The sequence below is a fragment of the Lepus europaeus genome, chromosome 14 (genome assembly GCF_033115175.1).
Source record: "Lepus europaeus isolate LE1 chromosome 14, mLepTim1.pri, whole genome shotgun sequence".
Classification (NCBI taxonomy): domain Eukaryota; kingdom Metazoa; phylum Chordata; class Mammalia; order Lagomorpha; family Leporidae; genus Lepus; species Lepus europaeus.
This window is the reverse complement of record NC_084840.1, coordinates 25,424,709-25,446,390: the sequence shown is the minus strand read 5'-3', so window position 1 is coordinate 25,446,390 and position 21,682 is coordinate 25,424,709. Positions and strand designations below refer to the sequence as shown.

Genomic DNA, 21,682 nt, shown 5'->3' with positions numbered 1-21,682 from the left:
TTACTACATGTCAATTAAACATTTTAGGGGCTGGTGCTGTGGCATAGCGGGTAAAGCCTCCGCCTGCAGTGCCAACATCCCATATGGGCGCCGGTTCGAGTCCTGGCTGCTCCACTTCTGACCCAGCTCTCTGCTACGTCTGGGAAAGTAGTAGCAGATGGCCCAAGTCCTTGGACCCCTGCACCCATGTGGGAATCCCAGAGGGAGCTCCTGGCTCCTGGCTTCGGATCAGTGCAGCTCTGGCTGTTGTGGGCCAATTGGGGAGTGAACCAGTGGATGGAAGACCTCTCTTTCTCTGCCTCTCCTTCTCTCTCTGTGTAATTCTGACTTTCAAGTAAATAAATAAAACTTTAAAAAAAGATTAAATGTTTTAAAAAATGGGGCCGTCATTGTGGCATCGGGGACTAAACTGCTGCCAGCAACACTGGCACCCCATATCTGAGCACCAGTTCGAGTCTCTGCTACTTCTCTCTCTCTCTTTTTTTTTTTTGAGAGGCAGAGTGGATAGTGAGAGAGAGAGACAGAGAGAAAGGTCTTCCTTTTTGCTGTTGGTTCACCCTCCAATGGCCGCTGCGGCTGGCGCATCGTGCTGATCCAAAGCCAGGAGCCAGGTGCTTCTCCTGGTCTCCCATGCGGGTGCAGGGCCCAAGCACTTGGGCCATCCTCCACTGCCTTCCTGGGCCATAGCAGAGAGCTGGCCTGGAAGAGGGGCAACTGGGACAGAATCCGGTGCCCCAACCGGGACTAGAACCCGGTGTGCTGGTGCCGCAAGGCGGAGGATTAGCCTGTTAAGCCACGGCGCCAGCCTGCTACTTCTGATCCTGTCGCCTGCTAATGCATATCCCGGAAGGCAGTGGAAGATGACCCAAGTATTGGGCCCTTGCCACCCATGTAGTAGACCCGGATGGAGTTCCAGGCTCCTGGCTTTGGCCTGGCCCATACCTGCATGTTGCAGCCATTTAGGGGATGAACCAGTTGATGGAAGATCTCTGTCTCCCCCCAACCCCCACTTTTTAATTCGATCAATAAACATTAAAAATGCTCTCCCTGGACCTTCCATGTACTCCTGCAGCCACACACCACAAGTCTGATGGTGATCCAGATGCCTGTGGAGGCACAGCACCCCCTGCCTGCTCTTCCACGTGGAGTCTCTGCTTGAGTGACAGCCATGTCACAGCCCAAGTCAGGAAGAAGACCGATGGAATGAGCAGGTCAGAGCCATTCTGCACCCTGCTGCCAGTGCCTTGCTAACAGCACTGAGCTCGGACTGCAGCCACGGTGCGCAAGTCGCAGTCCTCAGAAAAGAGACCCGCGGGCACCTCTGCCGCCAACGAGACACAAGGTCGCCACCCACAGTGGTCCGGTGTTTTCCTCCCTTTAGCAAGATAATTGGGGGGAGGGGCACAGATTATTCAGCACACACATGAGATAGAAAAGCCCAGGACAAGGGGTTGGAGAGTGAGGGGTGAGGGCAGTATGCGTACTGCTGGGCGTGACACCTTGTGTGCACCGTCGTCGCTTTTTGTCTGGAAGCTACCGCAGGCTGCTAAGGTGTGCTGGTTTGTGTCCTGGGGTCTCACCTCCTCTCTGCTTTCTGGGCCAAGGAAGGAGCAAGTCCCAGGAGACGGCCAGGGCGGAAATAACCCATGCTGTCCAGTACTGTCTTCACAGTTGCTGTTACTAACGGAAAAAACTGTGGTATATCCACACAGTGGAGTATCATTCAGTCAGAAAGAAAAGAACAAAATGAAAGGAAGAGGGGAGGAGACTTACATGCCTGTGGCCCAATGAAAGCAGTCAAAGAGAAGAGGCTACACCTACTGAGAGAGTCAGGTCCGACATGGTGGCAAAGGCAGAACTGTGGAGACAGTAGACGTCAGTGGTTGCCAGGAATTCGGGGAAGGGAAGGGTGAACTGGAGGGAGGCAGGGTGACACATGAGTCTCTCAGTAGACATTTGCATAGCTCCACAGAACCTGCAATAGAGGAACCGTGGTGGATAATTGTAGGCTTTAGCTAGTAACAATGTATCAGAATCGGCCCATCCATCCCCACACCAACTACACTCCTGCGAGATGTTAGCGCTGCAAACTCGGAGTGTAGGTGTCCTTCTACATCCCATCCTGCTTTTCTATAAAACTCTTCTGAAAAGTAACTATTAGTGAAGAAACCCCCAGTGGCTGTGATGAGCCACCGGCATCACCTGGATCGCCTGCACTCTAGGAGAAAAGCCTCGGTCATCTCGTGTCTGCCCGCCGGCTTCCAGCTGCATAGACAGAGGGCGCACCTGTGTGGGAACAGAAAGGGTGGGTGTTGCTCTAGCTGCAGAGAGACCGCAGGTGAGGACAGACAGCCCTCAGTGGCCTGCTGAGCGCACACGTGAGTCCAATGGGCGTTCAGCCTCAGCCATAAGGAAAGCCCGGAGGAGCTGGGATAGGGAAGTCAGAGGGATCTCGAGCTGAGGCCGCGGCAGGAGAGAACTTGGGGTGTCTGCCCACTGCCACCCACCCCCCCAACTGGCACCCGAGACCTCAGGTAGGAGTCACCCAAGCCTCTCAGCCCTTAGTAGGGGGAGAGGACCGCCAGTGGGAGGTCCTGCGATGTTAGTGATGCTACGGGCGAGGCTGTCTGGAATTTTCTTCTTACTTTACCGACCTTTTTCCTGCTGTGCTCACGGTGTGTGAAGGAGTGCGGAGGCAGCATGCCTCTGGCTCAGAAAGAGGTCACGGACAGAAGGCTGGGCTGCGGGTGCTGTACCCTACGTGGACACGAGTCAGGGTCACTCATGGGGGAGCAGGGTGACCACGGTGAGCCTTCGTGATAGGAAGTTGATCCCGTGTGGTTTCCAAGGGGCAGTGACTTGCAGTGAAATTGTGATTCCAGGATTAAAGACATAGAACTTTATACTGCTCCAAGGCAATGCAAGAGCTTTGTGCTTAGGGGCTCCGTGGCTTCTGCTGGTTCAGTTCTCCACGCTCCTTTCTGGGCCAGCTCGAGTTCTAATTCTCCACCAGCTTTTCTTGGCTCCCCTTTTCGGTTGGTTCTTTAGAAACATCCCATGAACTTAGATGATGGGGGTGAAGATAAAGGTATACCTTTCTGGGATCTCAGTCTAGTGGGAGTCACAGATACAGACCCTGGCAGAGCATGGGACAGGTGCATTATGGGGGTCAGCTTAGGGTGCTGTGGCATACAACGGGGAGCTCTTAGCCTGCTGAGAGAATCCCTGAAGGCTTCCTGGAGGAGGCGGCTGAGTTTAATCTGTTGAGAAGGCAGGGCATTCATAGGAGAGGAAAGAACACGTACAAAAGGCTGTGCTCTTAAGGGATGGGCAAGGCCCTCACTACACGCAAAGCAGAGGATTGGCATTGGGAGAGGGAGGGAGGGAGGCAGGATCCAGAATAAAGAATCTCAGCGGCTTGCAAAGGCGGTCACACTTTGTTTTTTTCTTTCTTTTTAAAAAAGATTTATTTATTTGAAAGAGTTACAGAGAGAGGTAGAGTTTTCCATCTGCTGGTTCACTCCCCAGTTGGCTGCAATGGCTGCAGCTGTGCTGATCCGAAGCCAGGAGCTTCTTCCGGGTCTCCCACGTGGGTGCAGGGCCCCAAGGTCTTGAGCCATCTTCTACTGCTTTCCCAGGCCATAGCAGAGAGCTGGATGGGCAGAGGAGCAGCCAGGACTAGAGCCGGTGCCCATAGGGGATGCCAGCGCTTCCGGCCAGGGGGTTAACCCACTGCACCACAGCGCTGGCCATGGTCACATTTTCTCATGTAAACCAAGAGAAAGCAGCAAGTGTTTTGTTTCAGGATGTGATCCGACTTGTTTTTCTATATAACCAGGTAGCAGGGATGAGGCTGAGTTAGGGAAATGAGCCACCTCCTCGCTCTCATTCCACCTGTTTTTCAGACCCATAGCAGTCAGGCTGCCACCGCCTGCCATGCACAGGGCCTGCTGGCTGCCCACCCTCCTCCAACTCCTAGTCCTCTGCCCCTCAGTCCTCACCCCTGGCCAAACCCCCCTCCCCAGTCACACCCAGCCCCAGCCCTCAGCCACCTCCAGGCTGCACCTGAGTGCCGGAAACTGACGGGAGAACTCCATCACCTGCGGACAGACCTGCGTTCACCTGGACTTTCCTGTGTGTCCTGGGGTAGGAGGGGTGATGCGCTTTCCTACAAGGCAAACCTTTGCCTCTCTTCAAACTCGTATCACCTGGCCTCATCCTCCTCTGATCCCTTTACTTGATGACAGAAGAGGCGAGGTAAGGAGGGAGGTCCTGTGCCCTCACACCAAGCCCCCTTTCTGCCCTGCGCCCAGCCTGCCTGCTCAACCCTCCTCCCTGCTGGTGGGGCAGCACCTTTGCAGAGTTGGTTCCTCTCGCCCACTCAAGGACTTTGCGCCCCTTCTTCTCTGCACCAAAAGAGTCCACCCATTTTTTTTTTTTTTAAAGATTTATTTATTTATTTGAAAGAGTTACACTGAGAGGAGAGGCAGAGAGAGAGAGGTCTTCCATCCATTGGTTCACTCTCCAGATGGCTGCAACAGTCGGAGCTGCACCGATCTGAAGCCAGGAGCTTCCTCCAGGTCTCCCACGTGGGTACAGGGGCCCAAGGACTTAGGCCATCTTCTACTGCTTCCCCAGGCCATAGCAGAGAGCTGGATCGGAAGAGGAGCAGCCAGGACTTGAACTGGTGCCCATATGGGAACTGGCACTGCAGGCGGAGGATTAACCTGTGCCACGGTGCCGGCCCTGAGTCCGTCCATCTTTCCGATACCCTCCTGACACCTTGCAGCCCCTACCCCATATTCTTCGTCCTTGTAGCTAAAACACTCCTAGAATGTTTCCTACACCTGCTGTTCCTGCTTTCTCTTCTGGCTGTCTTGTACCTATTGCAGGCACGTTTTTATCCTTATCTCCACTGAAGCTGTAATCACCCCTGCTAGGCTGCCGGTGATGTGCACATAGCCCCATTGACGGGCAGATCTCCATTCTGCTCGGACCTCCCCAGTGAGCTGTGGGAGCGTCTCCTCTCACACAGAATAAAACCCAGGATCATGGCCCAGAGGGTGCCCCACGATCCTGGACTGCTTTGTTCTGTTCACATACACTGGCCTCTTGCTGGCCTCAGTGTGCTCACTATACCCTCTGCATGGAATATCCTTTTCTTAAGTGTTCCTCCTTGCCCTAGCTTCATTGTGTGCTTGCTCTTACGCATTAGAATATGATTTCCCTGACTAACCTGCTGAAAATCTCCATTCCTGTACAATCCTCATAGCACTAAACGTAATCTGATAGTCTCTTATCACTAAGTCCTCTGTTACAGTTCTTCGAAACTTTATAAAAAATTGAGGTCTGAAATAATTGTGCATTAATCTAAGGTTTATGGCTTAGTGAAGTTTTATAAGTGTATTCTTGTGTATACCCCGTCTCCACCCAAACAGAACTTCCCTAGCACTCTAAAAGGTTCTACCCTGCTGGTATCACAGACTGCTCCCACTGAAGTAACCAGTATTCTGACTGTAACACCACAGATCAACTTTGCTTGTTCCTAAATGGAATGATCTAGTATCTAATTCTTCCTGTCCGATTTCATTCACACAACACCCTGCCTGTGAAATTGACCCTTGTTGAGGGTAGTTCGCTCTTTTTCTGGAGTGTAGTAAGGTTTTGGTCATCTAATACTGCATAATATATCGCCCCAAAACTTAGTGACTCTTAATTCAGGAAATGTTTTACTGCTTATTTTGAAATTTGGGCTTGGCTCAGCTGGGTGGTTCTTTGGTTGACTGTTCTAGTTTCTTCATAATTGGAATCGTATAGTCTGAGTTGGCTTTTTGCATCTGACTTACTGTGCTTAGCATATTGTTCTTAAGATTCATCTGTGTAGTACCACGGCCAGAACTTCCTTTTCTAAGGATCAATAACATGCCATTGTACATACAGACCACATTTTGTGTATCCATTCATCCAGATACTTGGTTTACTTCTACCTTTTGGCTATTGTGAATATGTTGCTGTGAATGTTGTTGTGCAAATAGCTGTTCAAGTCCCTGCTTTCAATTCTCTTGGGTGTAGAATTTCTGGATTATGTGGTAATTCTATCTTTCAGGTTTTGAGGAACCACCATACCTTTTTGCACAGTGCCTGCACCATTTTACATTCTCGGCAACAGTGGGCAGGGGTTCTAATTTCTCCACATCTCGCCAATACTTGTTCTCTCTACATGACTCATCCTAATGGCAGAGAAGTGGCATTGCCTTTTTTTAAAAAATTAGATTCTGAGGACTTTGGGGCCATTCTTGCACTCTTTAGTGGTTTTTCTTCCTCATGCATTCAGTTACGGGCGGGGGTGCCTACTCGGGGGTACAAGGATGAGGGCCGCTGGAGATTGTAGAAGCTACTAGAAGAGGAAGTGCAGCAAAGAAGGGATGGTCTGCTGGAAGTTCTTATGGGACTCATGAAGGCACTTCAGAAAGCTCATGGAAGAAGGAATTGAAAAACGGCTTTATTGTGGTATGAGAAATGTTGAAATCCATGCATACATGAGTCTCCAACAACTAAGGAAAATGCATACTACAATGAAAATGCATGGATCTCAAAACTTTGAGCACCAAAGCAAACTTGTAATTACATTTTCCACAAACTTTTGAGGTACCCACATACCTGCAGAGGAAACTTCTTTGGCTTTTGAGTTAGGCGAGTTGTAGGAGGCTCCTGGGAACAAAAGCAACTGCTCAGGAGCTGTTGAAAGCCGAGGGGGGAGAGGGACCACGTGAGAGCAGATGTCACACAAAGGCATTGCACGTGGGGTGGGGGGAGGAAGAGGAGGGCATGTGCTTTGGTCTGATCTTTATTTGTGAAAGGCAAATGTTAGTGAAACATAGGTGGCACCAGACATGAGTTAAGGAACCTTAACTCCTGTGAGGGGGGCAGTAGCTCTGTGACCCGCCTCTAACTGAAGAGAACACGGTTGGGAGTCGGCTTTTCGGGGCCACCAGATATCGTGTGATTTCTTCCTGTACCGGCACGTGGTGCTGAACTCTGGGGTCCATGTGTGCTAACTTGAAGGAAAGGGCGCTTTGGACTTCCTAGGAGGGATGTGCTTCCAAGTGAAGGCAGATGGTCAATCTCTCTCTTTCTTTTTTTAATTTAATTCATTTTTACATAGATACAACTTTAGGAATACTGTGGTTCTTTCCCTCATGCCCCCCACCCCACTCCCATCCCACCTCCCATTCCTTCTCCCATCTCCTTCTTTGCTATGGATCATTTTTAGTATGACTTACTTTTTTTTTTTTTTTTTCTTCTCACAGAAACAGGCTGAGACCCTGTCTCGGGTTTATTTGTACAAACAGCACAGGAGGACACTACCCCCACGCAGACAGCAGCCCAGGGGTCACACCAGTCCTTCTGCCCTTGCATTGGCAGGCACAGGCTGTTACTAGGGAGCCTTTGTGGGGGCTGGGCACCTTTGGGAGGAGCCTGAGCCGGAACTGGGGCTGCAGGTGTGGCCTGGGCCTTGGGCTTGGCTTGGGCCTGGGCCTTGGGCTCGGTTTCAGCCTGGGCCTTGCCCTTGCCCTTGCTCTTGATTTGAGCTTGAGCTTGGGCCTTGATTTGAGCCTTGACCTTGCCCTTGATCTGGGGTTCAGTCTTGGCCTTTGCCTTGGTCTGTGGCCAGGACAGCCTGAGACCCCTAGCAATGTGGGCACGGGCACACCTTCCAAGCTTGGGGTGGGCAATGTAGGCAAGTCGATCAAGCTTCCGGCTGACACCCTTCGGGATCGTGGGCTTTACTTCCTTAGGCTTGACCAGGGCCTTGATAGCTTCAGCACGTGCAGCCATAGCCTTGGCGTTGTTGGCCTGCATCTTCTTCAGGCCATTCTTGTTATGCTTCTTGGCAAAACACATGTTCCTCAGGAACTTGGGGTCCACCCCTTTCAGAGACTCGTATCTTTGTGATCGTGGTTTCTTGATGCCATTTCTGTGTCATTTTCGGGACTGGTTGTGCGTGGTGTGGTTCTTGGACTTGTCCATGTCTGCACCGTAACCCGCGGCTGCCGAAGCGCCTGGGACCGGAAAGAGAAGTGAGAGGTCACTTAGTATGACTTTCTATACAGAGGACCAACTCTATGCTAATCATAGATTTCAACAATTTGCCCCCATGCCCACACACAGCATATAGAGTACAGTTTGGGGAGAGAATTTGCAGTCAATTCTCATATTGCAATTCAATAGGGACAGAGGTCCTACCTGGGGAGCAGGTGCACAATGGCTACTGTTGCTTTAACAATTAACACTTTTTTTTTTTTTTTTTATGACATCGGTGATCATCTGAGGCTCTTCTCATGGGCTGCAAGGGCTACGGAGGCCTTTTGTGACCGTAGACTGTGTCGGTGTTTGGACACGGCCATAAGCAAGAGGATGTTCTCCCCTCTCTTCAGAGAAGAAGAGAGACCCTTCCTTTCCTCTGAGGTCTCGGAGATCCTCTGTGTAGGATTTTTTCCCGCAGAGTCTTGTCTTTCCATGCCCGAGATGCTCTTGCAGGCCTTTCAGCCCGACCAGGAAGCCTTATGGGCTGATTCTGAGGTCAGAGTGTTATTTACTGCAAAAGTCATTCTAGGAGTCTGCTGTGTGGACTGCTTCCCAGGTTGGTCCTTCCTTCCTTTTAAACATAGATCAGTCTATCTGTTGCCTTTAACATTTATTACAATCATTGTAACAGTGAAGATGGTGTTTATACCACCGATTCTTATGGGTTTGGAGCCCAATGAGTAGTTCTTAGTCTGTACCCCGAGAGGTAAGTCTATATGCCTATATGCACAACTATACTGTTCTACAGTTTTAGACTACCTCCTCCATCTCTTATTCCCTCCCTTGTTTTTTAACTGGGATCTTTTCTTAATTGCTTTAAAATACATATAATTAACTTTGTGTTACATGGAGAGTTCAGCATGTAGTGTGAAGTAGAGAGATGGAAGAAAGAAAACCCGACAAAACAAAAAGGATATACACAGTAAAAAGTAACAATGGTTAATTGTCTCTCAACAATCAGGTCAAGGATTCTTGAGGACGTTGGTTCTAAGTGACTATTTCACTTCTATAGTTTCATTTTAGCTGAGCTATTAATTCTCCCCAATCAGGGAGAACATATGGTGTTTGTCTCTTTGGGACTGGGTTATTTCACTAAGTATGAGGTTTTCCAGCTTGCTCCATTTATTGCAAAGGACCCGATTTCATCCTTTTTTACTGCTGTGTAGTATTCCATAGTGTACATAGCACATAATTTCTTTATCCAGTCTTCGATTAATGGACATTTAGGTTGCTTCCATGTCTTAGCTATTGTGAATTGAGCTGAGACAAACATGGAGGTGTAGATAGTTCTTTTTTGTTTACTGATTTCATTTCCCTTGGGTAAACTCCCAGTAGTGAAATGGCTGGGTCATAAAGTAGGTCTGTCTTCAGGTTTTTGAGGTATCTCCATACTGTTTTCCACAGTGGCTTTACCAGTTTACATTTCCACCAACCGTGGGTTAGGGTGCCCTTTTCCCCACATTATCCCTAGCATTTGTTTGTTGATTTCTGCCTGAAGGCCACTCTAACTGGGGTGAGGTGAAACCTCATTGTGGTTTTGATTTGCATTTCCCTGATGGCTAGGGATCCTGAGCATTTTTTCATGTGTCTGTTGACCATTTGGATTTCCTCTTCTGAAAAATGTCTGTTAAGGTCCTTGGCCCATCTTTTTATTGGGTTGTTTGTTTTGTTGCTGTGGAGTTTCTTGATCATTTTATAGATTCTGGTTGTTAATCCTTTATCAGTTGTGTGGTTCGCAAATAGTTTCTCCCATTCTGTTGGTTGCCTCTCCACATTCCTGACTGTTTCTTTGCTATAAAGAAACTTCTCAATTTGAGGTAATACCAATTGTTCATTTTGGCTTTGACTACCTGTGCCTCTGGGGTCTTCTCCAGGAATTCTTTGCCTGTTCCAATGTCTTGAAGGGTTTCCCCTATGCTCTCAATTAATTTGATGGTGTTGTGGCATAGATTTAGATCTTTAATCCATGTTGAGTGGATTTTTGTAGATGGTGTAAGATAGGAATCTTGTTTCATACTTCTACATGTAGACATCCAGTTTTCCCAGCACCAGTTGCTTAAGAGGCTGTCCCTGTTCTAAGGGCTGGTTTTAGCTCCTTTGTCAAGCGAGTTGGTTATAAATGTTTGGATTGACTTCCGGTGTTTCTATTCTGTTCCATTGGTCTATCCATCTGTTTTTGTACAGTACCAGGCTGTTTTGATTGCAACTGCCCTGTAGTATGTCTTGAAGTCTGGAATTGTGATGCTTCCGGCTTTGTTTTTATTGTATAGGATTGCTTTAGCTATTTGCACTCTCCTGTTCCTCCACATGAATTTCGGCATCATTTTTTCTAGGTCTGTGAAGAATGTCTGTGGTATTTTGGTATGGCATTGAACCTGTAAATTGCTTGCAGAAGAATAGATATTGTTATTAATTCTTCCAATCCGTGAACATTAATTCTGAATTTCAAATCATTTTCTAAAGTAGGAATACAACCCACTGCCCAGACCTCACTTATCTCTTTATCTCCAGAAGTAGTCACTGTTGTTCTAACACATGATCTCTTCCTGTTTCTGAACTTTGCTGAAATTTACAGAGATGACATGAGATAGTAATCTTTCATGTCGTTCTATTCTGTTCAGCTCTGCATCTGAGTCATTTGGGCATGCTTTTGAGTGCATAGGTAATTAGCCTATTGCTGTATGAAACCTATTGTATGATAAGGCAGGTCGAGTATCCCTTAGCTGAAGTGTTTTAGATTTTTTTTGGATTTTTGTGGTATTTGTGTATACACAATGAGACTTTTTTATTTTTTTTTATTTTTTTTAATTTTTTTTTAACTTTTATTTAATGAATATAAATTTCCAAAGTACAGCTCATGGGTTACAATGGCTTTCCCCCCCCAATAACTTCCCTCCCACCCGCAACCCTCCCCTCTCCCGCTCCCTCTCCCCTTCCATTTGCATCAAGATTCATTTTCAATTCTCTTTATACACAGAAGATCAATTTAGTATAAAGATTTCAACAGTTTGCACCCACATAGCAACACAAAGTGAAACATACTGTTTGAGTACTAGTTATAGCATTAAATCACAATGTACAGCACATTAAGGACAGAGATCCCACATGAGGAGCAAGTGCACAGTGGCTCCTGTTGTTGACCCAACAAATTGACACTCTAGTTTATGGCGCCAGTAACCATCCTAGGCTGTCGTCATGAGTTGCCAAGGCTATGGAAGCCTTCCAAGTTCACCGACTCTGATCATATTTAGACAAGGTCATAAAAGACAGAGTGAGGATAGTAACCAATGATCCTAAGAGTGGCATTTACCAGGTTTGAACAATTATACAGCATTAAGTGGGGAAGAGGATCATCAGTACACACAGGTTGGGAGTAGAGCCATTGGTGGTAGAGTAGAGGTTATGATTACAAAGGAATGAGGCCCAAGTGCACTAGACAGGGCCTAGAACAAAGGACAGAGTCATTATTAGAGGAGCTAAGAAAGGTGCTGTCTAAGCTACAATTAAGTTTTCTGATTGAGAGGCAAATAGAACCTGATAGAAGGGGCTTGATAATAATCTGGTGGGCTTTAGGCCTTGTAAATTCAGAGGCCCAGACCTATCTATCTCTTCACATGGGGTATATCCTAAGGGAGGTGTGAACCTCCTAGTGGAAGGCACTCTGTTGACTTTCATTACTTGGCTGGCCTGGGAGGAGAGCTGGCCAGGTAAAGGCAGGGGGCATCTCTAACAAGAAATTTACAGTTCTGCCTGCAATGTTGCTGACCCTACTTGACCATCCTCTCAGCTGCAGTGGTCCCTTTGGAAGTTGGGCTGAGTGAAGGGCTTTTCAGCTTAGAGCCAATAAGATCTGTGGCTCTGACCTGGGCATCCTTCGACTCCAGGGCAGGTCCATTTCCAGTGATCCAACTCTTGGCAGAGCTGCCAGGGCTCTTCACAAGCTGACTTCTGCTGAAGCCCAGGCTTACCACATTGAAAGCCACTGCAGTGGACTGGCCTGTTGGGTCTCCTTGAGGGCAGATCACTGTACAGATCAGCCATTAATAGGCCTGCCACCCATTGCTTCTGATGCCGAGCTTTCTTTTCCTCCTGGTTTGTGTTCAAGCAGACCAGAGGATGCAAGTCAAGGGAGTGCCCGTTTCCCATCTCTAATCTTCGGTGGCCTGAACTACAAGTCTATAGTCACAGGCATGTTCTGTAGTAGTTTTTCTAAGGTAGACAATGCCCATGAGGAAAATTATATTCTCACTTTAAAACTTTCTTTCCCTTTGGTCTGAAAGGGAGGTTTTTTCTACTTACTGTATACTTCGCTGATGGCGAAGTGAATCTAGCTATGAGATTATTATTTGAGTTCTTATTTTGGCTATGCTATTGCAGAAAAATGTTAGCCATCTCTTTTATAAGGTCTAAAGATTAAATTGTGCATCCTACAGATTCCTTCATAATAGAATTAGTTTCCTACCTTGAAGAGAATAGAGAAATGAAAGAACAAGTTGGGCTTAGAATAGAGAAATGAGGGAGCAAGTCCTAGATCGCTTGCTGACAATAGCAATATCACATGAATACTTAGCAAACCGTTTCAAACATTAGATAACAACTTAAGAAAACATTTACCAGAAGGTCCAATGCCTTCTATAAATTTTAAGAATCATGTATTTGAAAACACCTCTTAAATATCTAATATGGTGTAGTTTGTTTAGCCAGTAAACTTAAGCACAACCATTTAAAATGTTTTTAGTTTCTTTCTACCAACAAGTCTAAAACATATGATACACAGATTCAGGTCCCACAAATTAAAATGTATCTTTGATTGATTTTAGCAGCTTAAATTTATGGACAATCTTATCTATAAGCCATTTAAAATAAAACTCTTAATAAAATTTCCCCATGTGGACATACAATATGTACACACATATAATATAGCATAATAGACCAATACATCAATTTTAATAATAGCTTTTAAAATCTTTAACTCTTTTTGTAGATTGCCAATTGATTTGAATTGCTTTTTCTTTTTAGTAACCTCAGTTAACCATACTTTCTCTCAGTTGGTACTGTTAATACATTATTGGCTTCATCTGTTTACAGAGCCATCCCAAAGTACTGAATACAATAAAAGTGGCTGGAAAAAGTCCATAGGAACCTATAGGCGGACAGCTAAACACAGAACCAACAACGCTTTAGTTTTATGAGCAGCAGATATTCAAATTTTTGAAAAAAGCACATATTTAAATAACCCATAGCTCTTAATAAAAATTCAGCTGTTTTTGAACAATTAGAATTTAACAGACATCAAGAGAACATAATAGATTACTTTAACACATTGCTTTAACAGAGCATCAGAGTTTAATTCTATGTCAAAGAGAAATTGAGCTTCCTGTGATCTTTTGCTGTGAGGTTTCCTTCCTTTACCTTCTTTCATATTGGTGACCATGTTTCTGTGTTTCTGTGTGTAAGACATCTTTAAGCATCTTTTGCAGGGCAGGATGAGTGGCAACAAATTCTTTCAGTTTCTGTTTGCTATGAAAAGTCTTAATTTCACCTTCATTCACAAATGAGAGCTTTGCAGGATATAGTATTCTGGGCTGGCAGTTTTTCTCTCTTAGTACCTGGGCTATGTCTCGCCATTCCCTTCTAGCTTGTAGGGTTTCTGATGAGAAGTCTGCTGTGAATCTAATTGGAGATCCTCTAAGAGTGATCCGACGTTTCTCTCTTGCACATTTTAGGATCTTTTCTTTATGTTTCACTGTGGTGAGTTTGATTACAACATGTCGTGGTGAGGATCTCTTTTGGTCATGTTTATTAGGGGTTCTATAAGCTTCCTGTACTAAGATGCCTCTGTCCTTCTCCAAACCTGGGAAATTTTCTGCTAGTATCTCACTGAAAATGCCTTCTAATCCTTTCTCCCTCTCCATGCCTTCAGGAACTCCTAGAACCCGAATGTTGGGTTTTTTAATAGTATCCTGTAAATTCCTGACAATATTTTTTAGATTTCTAATTTCTTCTTCTTTTCTTTGGTTTGCCTGTTTCCTTTCCTGTTCTCTGTCTTCTAAGTCTGATATTCTCTCTTCTGCTTCGCCCATTCTGTTTTTAAGGCTCTCTAATGTGTTTGTCATTTGATCTATTGAACTCTTCATTTCATTATGATTTCTAGTCACTATCAGAGTTTCTTGTTCCACTAGTTGTTTCATTTCATTTTGATTCCTCCTTAATATTTCATTTTCACGAGAGAGATTTTCTATCTTGTCCATTAAGGATTTCTGGAATTTGTTTTTGAGAACTTCTTAATGTTCTTATCAATTTTTTGAGATCCGCTTCTTGCATTTCTTCGATCTCATCATCTTCATAATCTTGAATTGGGGTGTCTTTTTCATTTGGGGGCGTCATAGTTTCTTCCTTGTTCTTGTTAGCTTGGTTTTTGCGTTTGTTGTTTGGCATGTTGGAGATATTTGGTTTCTTCACTGTGGTGTTTTTTCTTGTTACACTATGGCTCTATATTAAGTGGACTGTCTGCTTTCAGTGGAGCCTTAGAGGCTTGAGATGAGTGTGGACTGAGAGCTGTGTTTGGTTCCTCGGGGTTGAGGGTGTGTCGGTTGAGGGTGTGTCAAGGATGACACTCCCAGGTTAGTTGTGGTAAATCTCTCTTTCTTTTTTTGATTTAAAAGGGAAGTAATTCCGCACAGCTGAACGTAATTGGAGGTAGTTAGCAGGCAAATGATATACCCACAGGAGCCAGAGATCGGAAGCTCTTTCCCAAGGACCACACAGGGAATCTCTGCTGCCCTCAGTGTGGGCTCCAATTCTCCTGCAGTCTCCCACTGGGTTGCCAAGTTAGATGCTAATCTCCTGTTATTTCACCCCTCCCCACAGAGTCAGGTTTTTCTGCTAGGCTCAGGGCCGGTGCAGACCTGAGGTCGCCCTGCTTATGACGTATGTCCAAAATGGCGCCTGCTCTGTCTTGCTTGCCTTTGAGAGGTGAGCGGAGAGAGAGAAACTTGTGTCCGTATCAGTCACTTTTTTTATTTTTTTCTCTCTCTTCTAGTTAGCCTGGTGAACTTTTCCCCACGGAGTTTCAAGCCTCGTTCCCTCTAGCCTCCTCTTTCCGCTTGCCTGCTGGTATCTCGGGCTATGGAGGTTAGGCTCACCTCACGTTCCAGCGCTGGTGCGTTGAGTCTGCTGCTGGTGTCCCGAACTTGGGCTCCCAAGCTCTCCACGCAGGTCCACTGTGAATCACTAGTTCCGGAAGAGTTTCCTCTGCTGTTTCATCCCCTACTCTTCCTTGACCCTGCAGTATCTCCACTTATATTAAACTTTCTCTCCCCCCCGGACTAAGTGTGCTTCCTGCCTATTCCGCCATCTTGCCCTCCGAGACTTTTTTAAAAGACCCAGATATAAATACAAAATTTCTGTTTCATATACACTTTACACACATGGCCTGAGGGTGTTGGTATACAGAGTGTGTAGTGTGCCTGTGTTTTTACTGGGACTGCATGAAGGCAGGTGTGGAGTTCACTACTTGTTAGCATCATTCAGTGGTCAACAAGGTTTGTGCTTTTGCAGCATGTTGGATTTCGAATTTTTGGATTAGGCATGCTCAACCTATATGTCAACTTATTAATCTATTGAGTTTAGATTATTTTTAATATTCTTATTCACACTCTTAGTACACTCATTTCTATTGGTAAAAGGCGAAAGATTTATACTATCTGAAGAGAAACCAGAGTATCGCTCATTTCTATTGGAAAGAGTGAAATTTCCGGGCCACAGGTGGGGCGTGTGTTATTCAGCGCACATTGCCTCTGTTGGCGAAGGTGGTTGTTGAGTGTTGCGCAGGCTGCTGGCTAGCCATGACATTTCCACTGCTCTGCTTTCTTGCCAGCGTTGTTGTTCTCAGTTGGTTTAATCCTGCCCAATCCAACAGGTTTGTCACGGTTTCTTGTTATGGTTTTGATTCGTATTTCCCTGATGACTTAAGAGGCTTACCAACTTTTGATCATTATTGTTGGGGTAGTCCCTTCTGGTTACTTTTTTTTTTTTTTTGACAGGCAGAGTTAGACAATGAGAGAGAGACACAGAGAGAAAGGTCTTCCTTCATTTGGTTCACTCCCCAAATGGCTGCTATGGCTGGCGTGCTGCGCCAATCTGAAGCCAGGAGCCAGGTGCTTCCTCCTGGTCTCCCATGCAGGTGCAGGGCCCAAGCACTTGGGCCATCCTCCACTGCTCTCCCGGGCCACAGCAGAGAGCTGGACTGGAAGAGGAGTAACCGGGACAGAATTTGGTGCCCCGACCAGGACTAGAACCCGGTGTGCCGGCGCCACAGGTGGAGGAGTAGCCTAGTGAACTGCAGCGCTGGCCCCTTCTGGCTACTTTTTAAAAATCAAGTGTATAGTCTCTTCATTTTCTTTAAAAATGATTTGTAAAATTATTTGTACAGTTTAAATAGGAGCCTTTTTTGTGTTATATGCTGCAAATAGTCCCACTGTATTTTGTATTTCCTAAGAGTGCTTTTTCTTTTTAATTTTTTTATTAGGTAGAGTTATAGACAGAGAGAAAGATAGAGAGAAAGGTCTTTCCATTGGTTCACTCCCTAAATGGCCACTATGGCCGGCACTGCGCCGATCTGAAGCCAGGAGCCAGGTGCTTCTTCCTGGTCTCCCATGCAGGTGCAGGGCCCAAGCACTTGGGCCATCCTCCACTGCCCTCCCGGGCCACAGCAGAGAGCTGGCCTGGAAGAGGGGCAACTGGGACTAGAACTTGGCGACCGTATGGGATACTGGCACTGCAGGCAGAGGATTAGCCAAGTGAGCCACGGCACCAGCCCTGAGAGTGCTTTTTCTATTACAATTTTTTGAAGATTTCCTTATTGAAAAGACAGTCATAGAGGAAGCAGGTGGGAGAGACAGATCTTTTATCCATTGGTTCACAGCCCCCACCCCCAAATTCCCACAGCATCAGGGCTTAGTTGGGCTGAAGGCAGGAACCAGGAACTCCATATGGGTCTCCAAGTGGGTGTCAGGGATCCAAGCACTTGGGCCCCCATCTGCTGCCTTCCCAGGCATATTAGCAGGAAGCTGGATTGGAAGTGGAGTAGCTGGGACTCGAACCAAGACTCTGATAGGGGATGAGGGTATACCAAATGGTGACTTAACCCACAGTGCCAACAACGCCTGCCCCCAGTGTTCTTAACTCTGAATAATTAAGCAGTCTTTTCATTTATATGCCTTTGTGTCATTTAAATTTGATAGACCCAAGTTCATGAAGATGTTTGTTTGTTGTATATTCCAGAAGTATTTTTCTCCTTTCACAGATCTGAAATCCACTTGGAACTTCTTGTTGAGTATGAGATAGGTGTTGGTATGAGATAGGGTTCGAGTTTCACTTTCCCCCTCCTATGGGTATGGATATCCAGTTGACCTTGAGCCATTCCTTTGAAAGACCACTGTTCACTTTTCTGCAATTCAGCCTTCCACATACCAAAGGTCTCCATAGGCAGAGATCTTTTTCTGGGCTCTTACTTTTTTATTAATTTGTTTGTATATTGTGCTAATATCGTATATTAGTTAGCTTTATAATGGGTTTTAACATTGATTTTCTTCCTTATATATTTGGCAACTTGGGCCTAGAATTTTCTATCTTGGAGAGGTTTTCAGTTACAGATTTAGTATTTTTTTTTTTTTTTTAATAAACGAAGACATTCACATTTTTCATTTCTGGAGTCACTTTTTTAAAGCTGTGTTTTTCTCTTGCATTAATTTTTAGAATTAGTGATACATATGTAAATATCTTTTAATGTCTATAATGTGTAGTGGTATTTTTAACTTTTTTTTTTTTTTTTTTGACAGGCAGAGTGGATAGTGAGAGACAGAGAAAGGTCTTCCTTTTTGCCGTTGGTTCACCCTCCAATGGCTGCCGCGGCCGGCGTGCTGTGGCCGGCGCATCGCGCTGATCCGAAGCCAGGAGCCAGGTGCTTCTCCTGGTCTCCCATGTGGGTGCAGGGCCCAAGCACTTGGGCCATCCTCCACTGCCTTCCCGGGCCATAGCAGAGAGCTGGCCTGGAAGAGGGGCAACCAGGACAGAACCCGGCGCCACGACTGGGACTAGAACCCGGTGTGCCGGCGCCGCAAGGCGGAGGATTAGCCTATTGAGCCACGGTGCCGGCCCAATATTTTTCACTCTTGATATTGGTTATATTCTTTATTTTTTAAAAAATTTATTTTAGAGAGAGAGATTGATCTTCCACCTGCTGGTTCACTCCCCAGATGGCTGCAACAGCCAGACCTGAGCCGATCCAAAGCCAGGAGCCTGGAGCTTCTTCCGGGTCTCCCCTGTGGGTTCAGGGGCCCAAGGACTTAGACCATCCTCTACTGATTTTCCAGGCCATAGCAGAGAGCTGGATCAGAAGTGGAGCAGCAACTCCAACTGGCAACCATATGGGATACTGGCACTGGAGGCGTCCCAGAAAGAGGCTCCTGGCTTCAGATCGGTGCAGCTCCAGCCATTGTGGCCATCTGGAGAGTGAACCAGCAGGTGGAAGACCTCTGTCTCTCTGTCTCTGTCTCTCTCTGTCTCTCTCTCTCTGCCTTCAAGTAAATGTCTTTTTTCTTTTTTTGAAGTTATACTAGCTTTTTTATGTCTAATGTTCCCAGGGGATATATTTTTTGCCCTTTACCATAACCCTTGCTATATTCTTGTATTTTAGATTCACGTTTTCTAGGTAGCTTACAATATTCCAGTCTGGCACATTTGCCTTTAATTTGGAGGACTTAATTGATTGCATTGAATGTGATATTTTGGTTCTGACCTCTGTCTTGCTGTTTGTTCTTATTTGTGTCTCCTGCTCTTTGCTTTTTTTCCTTATCTCCCCTTTCTTTTGGGATTGTTTTGTATTATTCTTCTTCTCTATTAACCTTTTATTTTCTTTGTCTATTCTTTTAATGGGCACCCTGAAAAAAATATAATGTATGCTTCTCAAATTCTGTTGTAAGTTGGTTCTGGTGCCTCTTCCCAGCTTCTAGAATGCCTAATGTTTTTTCATCCTCTTCACGTACGTGCTGTTGCTGTCCAGTACCTACACTCTGTCTTGTTCACGCAGCTGCCCCTCATTTGTGTCATTTGCATCTTAGCCTTTTCGTCCTTTCCACTGTGTTCTTGCTCCCATCTGGGAAATTTTTCCTTCTGCCTGCCGAGCACCCATTAGTAGTAAAGTCTGCTGGTGATGAATTCACCCATGTTTTGTTTGTCTGAAAATGTCTTTATTTCACTTTAAGTCTTGAAAGATGTTTGCACTGGTTGTTGAGGTCTAGACTGTCACTTATTTTCTTTTAGTTATTTGGATAGGTTTTTGTAAATCATTTAACTTCTGAGAATTCAGCTCTTTGTCTAATCGTTCTATTGTAGGAGAATTCTTTTTTTTTTTTTTTTTCCTTTTTCTGTGGCCACTTTTAAGATTCTGTCTTCCTCTTCCTCCTTTTCCTCCTCCTCCCACTTCGAGGTAGTTTCATTATGTTACACTTGGTATGGCTTCCATCTGGACCTTGTGGGTGAGAGAATTAATAGAGATGGTTTGCAAGGTATTGGGCAAAATACAATGCGACACAGGCTAGTGCAGACTTGGGGCTAACGGTAATGGGAGTCAGGGTCAAGATTCAAGCTGGGGGCTTTCTGCCCCTAGCATGAAGGGGTGGGGGAGCTCTTACTAAAGCTGGAGATAGAGACCCTGTGTGGAGAAGGCTGCTTTATGGAAACTGCTGTCTTTGGTTGAGGGGGAAACGGGTAACTTATGGCGACCTGCAGAAAGCAGCTGGCGAAATAAGTACCCTGATCTCCCTCTTCCCTTTCTTTCTGATCTCTTAGTAGCTCTCCTCTTTGGGGACCTGGGATGCAGAGCAAGAGCGTGCGTTTCCAGGAGCACGTGGAGTTCAGTAGGGTTCTTGGAGCTCCTGTGTCCGCAGATCTTTGCTGTCAGGGGAAGCTGGGGACTGCTTTGGGTTGTGTGGCCACCTAGGGCCTCCCCTGCTCCTCCTGCTCCTCCTCGTCTGTGACCGCTCGTGCCCCACAGGCTGAACCAAAGCAGGCTTCTGGCCAGATCTTGCTGACCCCTGATGTAGCTTGAGGCAGGTGTCTGCCTGTCTGTCCGTCTCTCGCTGGGAGAATTCCTGGCTACTCTGTTAACTGCACCTGGATTTTCTTTCTCCTCTGCCCCGGAATTCCGAGGACACACAGGTTAAGCCTTTACCCTCTGTCTTCTATGTCTCTCGTGTCTTTCCTAATCTTTTTGTCTTTGTATGTTTCACTCTAGATTTTTTTTTTTTCTGACTCACTTTCCAGTTTCCAAAATCACTCTTTAAAAAAGCTTGAAAAGTAGTTAGATGAATCTATAGTCTTAATTTTGGCTCTGTTTTTCAGAGAACAGTCATTTGGTTTATGTTCTACTTCCAAGTTTTCAGCTGAAATTCTTGATCTTTCCTTTCGTCAGCTACATTAAGGGTAGTCATTTTAATATGGATAATCAGTAACTCTAAGCTTGAAGTTCTGAGGTCTCACCTACTGTATTTAATACTTTTATTTTCTTATTCCATCAACATGTGCTGGTTAGTTTTCATTTTGTATCAGATATTCTATGTGAAAAATTATTTTTATTCAGAGAGTTTTAATTTTCTCCTTAGAGGGAGCTAAAAGCTCACTTGAGCATAATCTCCAGGGCTGAGGTGGTTTGGAGCTGTGTGGTCCAACTTTGCCTGGTTCTCTCTGCTCTGGAGAGGAGTCCTCGAGGGCCTGATGGAAGTGGGGTTCCCAGGCCCCTTTCCTTGATGGCCTCTGGACTTCGATTTCTGTGCCTGGAACCCGAGAGACTGTCCGGAGCAATGCCTCCTGGCTGCCCTGTGGAACAGGCAGATGGCCAAGGGCAAAGCTGCTGCAGATGCTGGACTCGCCCTGGGCATCCGTGAGCTCCTGAGGGATTGGGATCTTGTAATTCTTCACAGCCTTGCTGGCTCACTGATGCACTCCTGCCGATTTCCTGCCCACGGTTGGTGGTTATTCTTGGTGGGGTGTCTCATCTGAATTTATTGTCCACTATTCCACAAGACTTTCATTATCCCTTTGGGGGAAAAAATCATTAGAAGTAGAATGATTAGGAGAGTAGGAATACACATTTTAAAGACTTTGGATAAATGTTACCTGCTTTACTATCACTACAATTCTGCAGGTTTACAAAGATTGGTGGTAGTTTTCTTGTGTTCTACCAACAGACATTAATATAAAAAAATTTAAAAATGAGATAGGTAGAGATGGGTTCCTCATTGGGTTTTTATTAGAATGATCATTTATACTGTCTGGGTTTGAATCCTCTTACCATATGACCTTAAGCAATTCTGTTTAACTCCTGTGCTCAGTTGCTCCTCTGAAATGTAAGGTTAATGGCCATATCCACCTGCAGGGATTGAGAGGAGGTGGAAATGAGTTAATCCTGGTGACGAGAAGTTCAGCAGTGTCTGGTGTATCAGAGTAGCAGTCATGTTAGCTTTATTGTCATTTTCATTAATATTTCTCTTCTTGAGTACAGTGTATGGAGGCCTTTGCTCATGTAGCCCTT

The 21,682-nt window shown here is 45.7% G+C and overlaps 1 protein-coding gene and 1 pseudogene across 2 annotated transcripts in view; one reads left to right on the top strand and one right to left on the bottom strand.

The window, feature by feature from the left end:
• Positions 1 to 21,682, top strand: part of KCNH1 (potassium voltage-gated channel subfamily H member 1) — a 377,968-nt gene that overhangs the window by 83,166 nt on the left and 273,120 nt on the right. The gene's annotated exons all lie outside the window — the stretch shown is intronic.
• Positions 1,248 to 8,062, bottom strand: LOC133773813 (large ribosomal subunit protein eL29-like; annotated as a pseudogene).